Here is a 9799-nt window from a genome sequence, read left to right on the forward strand (position 1 = left end):
TCAAAATGTTCATCAGGTTATGCTCTTCATTTTGTTCCATTGTGCCATGTTTGTTTGAGCTCATCTTGATGCCTAAATCGTCGTTGCAAGAGTGCTATATGATGTTCACTGCTGTTACTTATCAGAACTTGATGTTTTGTTATTTTTGTTGCATTTGATGTGTGCATCTTATGAGCATGAGCTCTACATGTGTTTTGATATATGCCATGCCATCGTTACAGAGGTGCTTGCCATGTATTTTTGTGATCTATGTGGTGACTAGCACAAGAATGCAAACTAGGCTTCGTGGTGTTTCTGTTTTCAGTGACTTAGAATTCTGCCAAGTCTTTTCCTGCTGTTATTTTGATGCCATGTATCCATGTGGCTACAGTGAGATCCATGCTTCTTTTGAGTATGTTCATTAAGGACGTTTTGGACATATAGTTGTGTCTATCCATCCATGCCCCTGTTTGCAATTATGGAGTGCCCTGGCATGTCTCAATCTTGCTCTACTTTTGCTATAAACTGTTCCTGGCAGAATGTTAACTTGCTATTCAATTTTGCCAAGGTTGTTGTAGTTGATCCATACATGCTATGAACTTTCTCTTGCCATGTATAGCTTCATGAACATGTCTTCTTGCTGTTGGTATGCTTGTTTTGTCATGCATTGCCTTGTGATGAGTGAATAGAGCTCACAAAGATGCCTTCATAATTATGTTAATGCCATGCTCTGTTTTCTGCTAAGTCTGAAACCTGTTAACGAAACTTGCTATGTTTACATGGGTGCCATCATATCTTCTGTGCCTTTTTGGCTCATGACCAGTAATGGACTTTTGTTCTATGCATTTAGGAGATTCATGCCATGCCTTGATTTGCTATTATATGTTCCTGTAGCATGCTGTTTGCTTGCTCTAAACTTGGCTTCCTGATGTTATTTCTGGCATGTTAGTATTTTCACAAAGTCTGTGAAGCTGATATCTTTTGCACTTTTTCCATGCTTGTTTGAACCTGTTATATTGTGATCTAGCCGTAGCTCAGTGTTCATATTTTGTCAAGCATCTCTTGTAGATCACTGCCATATGCTGTTTTGCTATGTTGGGGTGCTGTAGCATAGTTACTTGATGTATTCTAAGTGCTATCATGCTGTTAATCGCAGAATTGTGTCATTCTTGTTTTGCTTGCCATTTACAAACCGTGCATCCGTTTCCGGTGATCCTTATATCGATTTCGACCGAAATCATCTCATCTTTCCAGCGGCATACTTGGTTTGCCAAGTTGATGCCTTGTTCATATTTTCCCTTCCGGAGCACGCATATGCATTGCATATCACATCTCGCATATCATGCCATGTATTGCATCATGTTGCTTGTGCATTTCCCGTGATTGATTGTTGGTCCTTTGCTTGTGTTCTTGCTTTGGGTAGAGCTGGGAGACGAGTACGCTTATGAGGAACTTGTTGAGAACGCTTACGAGGATCAAGCTTTCGACAACTCTGAGAACCTTGCAGGCAAGATGACCATACCCTCGAAATCACTTCTATCTTTGCTTTGCTAGTTGTTCGCTCTATCGCTATGCTGCGCTACCTACCACTTGCTATATCATGCCTCCCATATTGCCATGTCAAGCCTCTAACCATCCTTTCCTAGCAAACCGTTGTTTGGCTAAGTTACCGCTTTTGCTCAGCCCTTCTTATAGCGTTGCTAGTTGCAGGTGAAGTTGAAGTTGGTTCCATGTTGGAACATGGATATTTTGGCATATCACAATATCTCTTGTTTAATTAATGCATCTATATATTTGGTAAAGGGTGGAAGGCTCGGCCTTATGCCTGGTGTTTTGTTCCACTCTTGCCGCCCTAGTTTCCGTCATACCGGTGTTATGTTCCTTGATTTTGTGTTCCTTACGCGGTTGGGTGATTTATGGGACCCCCTTGATAGTTCGCTTTGAATAAAACTCCTCCAGTAAGGCCCAACCTTGGTTTTACATTTGCCTACCTAAGCCTTTTTCCCTTGGGTTTTCGCGAGCCCGAGGGTCATCTTTATTTTAACCCCCCCGGGCCAGTGCTCCTTTGAGTGTTGGTCCGAACTAGAGCACCGTGCGGGACCGTCCCTTGGCAACTTGGGTTACGCTGGTACCTGTACGCTTCGCTTATCCGGTGTGCCCTGAGAACGAGATATGTGCAGCTCCTATCGGGATTTGTCGGCACAGTCGGATGGTCTTGCTGGTCTTGTTTTACCATTGTCGAAATGTCTTGTAAACCGGGATTCCGAGACTGATCGGGTCTTCCCGGGAGAAGGTTTATCCTTCGTTGACCGTGAGAGCTTATAATGGGCTAAGTTGGGACACCCCTGCAGGGTATTATATTTCGAAAGCCGTGCCCGCGGTTATGTGGCAGATGGGAATTTGTTAATGTCCGGTTGTAGAGAACTTGACACTTGACTTAATTAAAATACATCAACCGCGTGTGTAGCCGTGATGTCTCTTTTAGGCGGAGTCCGGATAGTGAACACGGTTTGGGTTATGTATGAACGTAAGCAGTTTCAGGATCACTTCTTGATCACCTCTAGCTTCGCGTCCATTGCGTTGCTTCTCTTCTCGCTCTCATTTGCGTATGTTAGCCACCATATGCTTAGTGCTTGCTGCAGCTCCACCTCATTACCCCATCCTTTCCTATAAGCTTAAATAGTCTTGATCTCGCGGGTGTGAGATTGCTGAGTCCTCGTGACTCACAGATTCTACCTAAACAGTTGCAGGTGCCGACAATACCAGTGCAGGCGACGCAACCGAGCTCAAGTGGGAGTTCGACGAGGAACGTGGTCGTTACTATGTTTCGTTTCCTGATGATCAGTAGTGGAGCCCAGTTGGGACAATCGGGGAACTAGCATTTGGGGTTATCTTCTTTTCTTTTGGATTTGACCGTAGTCGGTCTATGTGTGGATTTTGGATGATGTATGAATTAATTTATGTATTGTGTGAAGTGGCGATTGTAAGCCAACTCTCTTTATCCCATTCATGTTCATTACATGGGATTATGTGAAGATGACCCTTCTTGCGATAATACCTACAATGCGATTATGCCTCTAAGTCGTGCCTCGACACGTGGGAGATATAGCCGCATCGTGGGTGTTACACAGCTCCCCATCCGGGTGAGGATGCCGAGCTGCGCGTCTGCATTGACGTTCCGACACTCAACAGGATCGCGTCTCAGGAGCCATTCTGGCCTTCGCGCGCGGGCCGTTGCGAGGGCCCACCGCACAGCTACGTTCGCATGCCATTCGGCCTGCCGAGCGTGGCGTCCGCCTTTCAGCGCAACTTGCGGTGCGTCCTGGCGGCTCAGGAGGCCAAGCACCACGCCGTCCTGACGGAGATGGAGACGGTCCTCAAGGAACCACCTGGACCCCCAGAGCCTCCTGAGGCTCAGGGTCCCGGCGGCTCGTGAGGAGCAACCCCTTCGCCACGCATCTTTAGCTGCCCAACATTCCTTCATCAACAGAACCAGGTGACATTTTCCAAAGTTTATTTAGCTGGGAGCGCCCCTCGGGCTGCATCATTCCCAGGCCGCGTGGGTCCGTCCTTGCGACATGTATCCCATTCCTATGTGTTTAGCTTACCTTGTTGGGGGCGCCCCTTGGGCTGCATCATCCCCAAGCCGCTTGGGCCTGACCCAGTGGCATGTATTTCCCCTGCGTTTACTTGAGCCAGTTTGCTTTCCATGCTTAATCTATCTATGACTATCACCTGCTCGATTGTCACCCACTGCGGGAGCCGCGCGCCGGCCGTCTTTCTTCAGGACCCTTCGCGTGAGAAAGGTTAGGCACGACGTCTGTGCTCGGGCCCGTCCCTGCAGCGTCGATAAATCCAACGGCTGAGCTCTGTCTGGCGGGCCGGCCCCGTTCACGTCACCTCTTGGGGCCATTGGTGCTTGGCCTTCTCACGCGATAACCTCAGGAGATTCGTTCAGCGCAGGTTGTCTGACCACCTCGCAGGACCCACACAACGAACAAGAACCAAGACCAGGCGCAACCCGCCTTGAGGTAGGGCCTCGTGAGTCCCGCGCTGGCTCACGAGTGCCCAGACACACCTCGTCTAGCCCTGCCGTGCAAGCCACGTGTCAGGGCGGGGCTGTACACGCCCCGGGGGCTCTCCGCAGTAGGGAGTCCCCTCCCACGTACCAGTGGAAGCACGATGCTCCGCGCTGGCCGTCAACACTGCCGAGGAGCGGCTATGTCCGTGCAAGTGCGGAAGCGCTATGCTCCGCGCTGGTGATAAACAAATGAGGGCGGCCCCACGGCCGCATCAACCTCAGGGAGCCCCTGAGCTCAGTGTCCGGCCTCACCGCAACACCTCCCCTCGGGAGAGTCGCGCGAGGGGGCTGGGCATGGGGGCTGCGCTCGGGTCACGCCCAAGCATACGCCACCCAACCAGGTCCCCTGGACCTGGTCGTCACGCGCCCCTCCCGAGCCGAGCCTCGGCGAGGGCAAAGGTATGTAGGTTGTTTGCACGTCAAGGGGGACTCCTGAGCATTGCGACTCAGGAGTCTAACTGGTCACGTAGCCCCTCACTCCTTGGGTCCGTCCTGGTCTCCGGTCGGCCCAACGGCGGTTGAGGTATGCGCGGGGCCGGGCTCTGCCGACGTAGAACACTAAACATATCCTCGCGTCTCCTTCCTATAAGCTGTTTGCGCGTCAAGGGGGACTCCTGAGCATCGCGACTCAGGAGCCTAATTGGTCACGCAGCCCCTCACTCCTTGGTTCTGTCCTGGTCTCCGTCGGCCCAACGGTGGTTGTGGTATGCGCGGGGCCGGGCTCTACTGACGTAAAACGTAAAGCAAATAGGAAGAAAATCGCAAAATCTCAAAGAAAATATTACAAGACATATTGTTCTCCCAAATATCAAGCACAAGTCTAAACGCCTCCACGAGGCATGATGCGTGTTGCAGGAGTAAAACAGGAACACTGCCGCGAGCAGGTCACCCCTGGACACCACCGTCGCCCACAAGAGGTGCTCCGCCCTTGGCGGCGTCGCCTTCACCTGTACCGCCAGCCGGAGCCGCAGGGGTGGTAGCACCGCCGGTCGAAGGCGCGAGAGCGAAGCCGCGAAACTTCTTCAGCAGGGCCTCCACCTGGCCCTTCACGGCTGTGGCAGCGGCCGCACAACGCTCCTCGTCCACAGGCTCCAGCAGCTCGTCCAGGCGGGCAGCTGGATCATGAAGATGGGGGTGACTGAAGACACGCGTCAGTGTAGCTGAGGAAAGAACGCGGGCTTCTGCCTCGGCCATAGGACCGATGCCGCTCACAACCTCCTCAAGCACGACAACCAAGTAGGGAAGCAGCTGAGCAGGGCCGTCCTCGTCGGTGGTCAGCGGCCTCTCCAAGCCCTTCTCGTAGAGTGCCTTCAGCGCCGCACGGGACCTCTTCTCGAGGAGCGCGAAGGCCGCGCGGTCCTCGAACAGGACCTTCGCCTTGGCATCAAGACTGGCCTTCTCCGCCTCCACCTTCCGCTCGAGCTCCTCCAGCCGGCTGCGCTCTATGGCCTGCGCCTTCGCCAGCTCAGCTTCGCAATCCTTGATGGCGTCCTCCCGGGCCCTCATCTTCTCCTCCTCTGCCTGGCGGCCACGAGCTTCTTCCATGCGCATATCATGCAGATTCTTCAGTTCGGCCTCCAGCGCCTGGCAGCGATCCTGGGTGGCTTCGGCATCCTTCAGCGCCACTTCACGAGTAGCTGCAGCTTGAGCGGTGGCTTGGTTCTCCTTTTCGGAGGCCGCCACGGCTTGGCTCAGTGTCGCTCGTACGGACACGTCAGAATGAAGCCAGCCGAAGACCAGCTCCAGGCGCCCGGCTACCAGGTGGGAGTCGGCGCCCTGGAGATCTTCTCGCAGCTGGGCCATCTCCAAAAGGGCGCGCTCCAAGACATCAGGAGAAACAGAGGGACCTGGAAGCACTAGCACAGCAGGAGGAGGCGACGTCGTCACCAGGGCCTGGGAGACCAAGGGCTCTTGAGCCTTCGGGACCTCAGCAGCCGAGCCGGACATCAGCACTTCGGGAGCCAGCGGGGCCTCGGGGGCTGACTCCTCCGGACGACGCCCCTCCAGGCTTCGCGAGGGCGACCGGGCCGGAGAGGTGCGAGTGCTGTCGCTTCCTTTCTTCGCGGAGGGGGGTGTGGTCGCTGCAGATGGTTCAGTCCCAGGCGTGGCCGCTGCATCCTCCTTCCTCTTCTTCGCCGCAGGCGGCAACCTGGTCAACCAAGGACGAACGTCAGGAAGCAGCAGTATAAGCAAGAACAAGACGAAGCTCGAGTACTTACTGGTCCACCGCGGCGTAATCCACCCTCCGCTTGCTGAGCTTGAAGCCCGAGAGCCTCGGGGCTTGAGGCGCGGGTGAGCAGGCTCCAGGAGCAGAAGCTGGGGCAGTGGAGGGGCCGGAGGCAGCCTCAGGCGGCGTCAAAGCCGGGGCAACATCTCGGGAGACCAGCGCTGACCTACCCCTCGTCGGGACCACGGGCAGCTCCCCCTTCTCCTGGCGGGCGTCGGCCTCGTTGTCGTCTGGCAGGGTGCGGAGGATGTCGGCCTTACTCAAGGGGGAGGTCTCCCCCATCCCTTCAGGGGTCACCTCCGAGTCCTCCTCTTCTTCCTCCCTGCGGGACTCACCAGAAGACAACTCCACCGCCGCCGACGCCGCAGGGGCCCCGGTGGGTGCCGGCGGCACCAGCCCGCGCCCGTCAAAGGTCGGCCTGGCGGCCACGACCCGCGCTCCATCCTTGCGGCGAAACAAGGGAATGAAGACGCTTGGCGGGTAATCCTGGTTGTCCCCGACCAGGAGGCGCAGAGCTGCAGCCAGCTCACCGTCAGGCAAGGCTTCCGGGCTCAGGCGAACCTTGTCCTCTTCCTCCCCAAGCCTCCACAAGGGGCGCGTACGCGCCTGAAGCGGGGCCATGCGCAGCATCAAGAATTCCCTCAGAAGCATGGCCCCAGTCACCTTCGCCGCCTTCGCGTTGCCCGGCTTCAGGTCAGATTTCATCTGCTCCAACACCAACGCCGCCCGCTCACCAGTGAGCTTCGCGCAAGACACCCCTTGTCGGACTAGGGCATCTCCGTTGGCAGCGTCAAGCGTGGGTGGACGCACTTGGAGTCCATCAGGACCCACTCGCTCCAGAAGCCGTCGGCCTTCTTTTCGGTCTTCGAGATCGAGTTGGCCTTGCCGGCCGTGATGAAGTTGGCACACCCAGAGGTATGACCCTCGTTGACGCGGAGGAAGAAGAAGTGGCGCAGAAGAGCCACGGACAGCATCACGCCGAGGTACGCCTTGCAGTAATAGGCGAAGATCGACACAAGAAGGATAGAGTTGGGATGAAGATGCAGCGCCTGCAGCCCGTAGTGGCCGAGGACCTCGTAGAAGAAGTCAGATAAGGGGGGAACCAGCCCTGCGGCGATGCTGCTCGTGAAGAAGGGGAAGAAGGTGCTTCCCTCGGGCTCCGGCATGGCGGAGCCGGCCCGGAGCTCAGCCTTCCCCCTTTCATTGTTTTCCCCCGCTGTCAGCAGACGGGTGGTGGCGAGGCTCTTCTCCAAAACGTTGGGTGCGTCGAGAGCTGGCTCGTACCAGGCCGGTGACGAGGCAGGCTTGACCTTCCGGGGCACCATTGGTTGCTGATGCGAAAGAGGATGGGAGCAGATCTGGAGATTTTGGAAGCAAGGAGCAAGGAAGGGGATCTGGAGCAAGGCGAAAGGGAGCAATGAAGGCACGCGCTGTCTGCACCAGCCTCTTGTCAAGTCGGGCAGTTGCCGAGGCAGCGTGGGGAAGCGGAGACGCCCACGTCCAATCAACCGCCACACGTCGACCAAGGCCGCATGCCGTTGGGGGCCGCGGTACTCCGCACTTACCCTTTGGCTTCGCCTCGAAGCCAAGTCCGAGCGCGCCTTGGGCCCGGGGGCTACTGTCGGCGTTCTGGGAACGGGGGTCCCCAGACTTGCCTGCCTGCGGCCCACGGCGTGGCTCTGCGAGCAGGCCCGTACGGCCCATCTTCACCAACGAGCACTCAAGACCCTCGCGAGGGGCCAAGCCTCGCGAGGAGGACGACACAAGACCTCCTCGGGAGCAGCCTCATCGGGCCGGCTCACGAGGGGCGGAGAGATCAAGGCAAGGCAAACCTCGCGAGGTTCTCGTGACGTGAGCCATGACGATCGAGACTAGGCGGGCGCCAGCGCGCAGTGTCCTTGTTTCCTCTTTGGTGCTAAGGAGGCAAGCGCAGGCAAGGAGTTCCGAGGCGTCAGGCAAAGGTTTCCGCATCGGTGCAACGAGACCAAGACCAGCAGGACGACAGGACAGAGGTCACCGTGGAGCCCAAGACGGCGTCACCACCAGAGCCTTTGGCACGCGAAGACTACTTTTGTCAGGATAGGCTGTACTAGCTGTCCCCTTTCAAATTGGCCGTTGTGGCATCCCTTCCCGCTCAATATTTGGGAAGAGGACCAGGGCATCTATAAATAGGACTAGCCACCATAGTAGGAGGCAACGAGTTCGGATCCTCACACCCTCAAGTTCACCACACACAAGAACACCTCTCCTCAGGAGGCTGTTCTTCCCCTTGTAGTGTTCATCCCTAGCCCCAGAGGCAATCCACCACCACCACACTGGAGTAGGGTATTACACCACAACGGTGGCCCGAACCAGTATACATCCTGTGTCCCTTGTGTTGCGAGTTCGTCGAGCTAGCCTAGAGATCCTGAAGTGTGTGAGGGCGTGACCTGTGAGGGAGAGATCTTCGCGCGCACCCCAGAGTTCGAACCTTAAGGGTTTTGCCGGAACCCGAGATCCGACACTTTCCCCCTGCCGCCACCGGCGTGGTCCGCCGGGCCATTCCCACGCGATGCTGGCGGAGGCGGGCCGTTCTTTTCCCGCGCGCACATTGGGGGGCGCGGGGGCCCCCTGATGGCGGTGGTGCTCCTCGGGCGGAGGCGGTCCGTTCTTTCCCCGCTCGCGCTTTACGGGCCGTGGGTGCCCCTGATGCGGCGGCGCGCCGGTTGGCTGGGGGCGCGTGGTGGTGCGGCTGGCTAGCGGCGTCCACTCCGCCCAGGTCTGGGCCCTTTTGGGCCCCATCTGGGTTGGGGCGGGTCGACGATTCGATGCGCGGCGGTGTGGCTCCCTGGTGGTGGTGGCGAGGCATCGAGGGGTGCGGGTGGTGGCGGCTTTTGTCGGCCGATGTGCTGCAGTGTGGCAGCAGGGGTTGCCCAGACCCATTTGGGCTCGGCCGGGCCACTAGGGCCTTGCTAGGCCCCTGCCGTCATGTCCGGTCGGCTTCGTGGCAGCGGCGAAGGTTGTCCCCTCTCGTCGGCTGAGTTGCGGATGCCCCCGAGCCCCTTGGATCCTCTTCCCTCCTCCAGGTCTCGTCTCGGTGGCCTCAGGAGACGAGGAAGTTGGTTCAGTGACCGTGGTGGCAAAGGCTGGTGGGCGGCAGGTTGGTTGGTGCACTTCAGATCGTCCGAGGTGGTGGTGGTTGTTTGGGTCGGTGAAATCCCTAGGGCTCGGCCTGCAGGCGCCGCCGGACCTTCCTAAAGGGCGTCGGGTATACGCCTTCCCCACTGTCCTCTGCGTACTGAGGGAAACCCAGCAGTGGCGTCGTCGTCGCATTCTTGCTTGAAGGTGTTGCTCGGCACGCAACGCTTCAGGTGCTAGGAGTGCGGTGGTACTTCACCGGAGGGTGCAGCGGTTACCGTTCATCTTTGTTGACGGGATTTGTTTCTCTTTCTTTTTCTCTCGTTTTTATTTTGGGCTTGTTTGTGCTGCAGGCCCCAGTGAGCTGGTTGTATCGGATGGCTACTTTATAATAT

Source organism: Triticum aestivum, chromosome 1D (assembly GCF_018294505.1).
Source record: "Triticum aestivum cultivar Chinese Spring chromosome 1D, IWGSC CS RefSeq v2.1, whole genome shotgun sequence".
Classification (NCBI taxonomy): Eukaryota; Viridiplantae; Streptophyta; class Magnoliopsida; order Poales; family Poaceae; genus Triticum; species Triticum aestivum.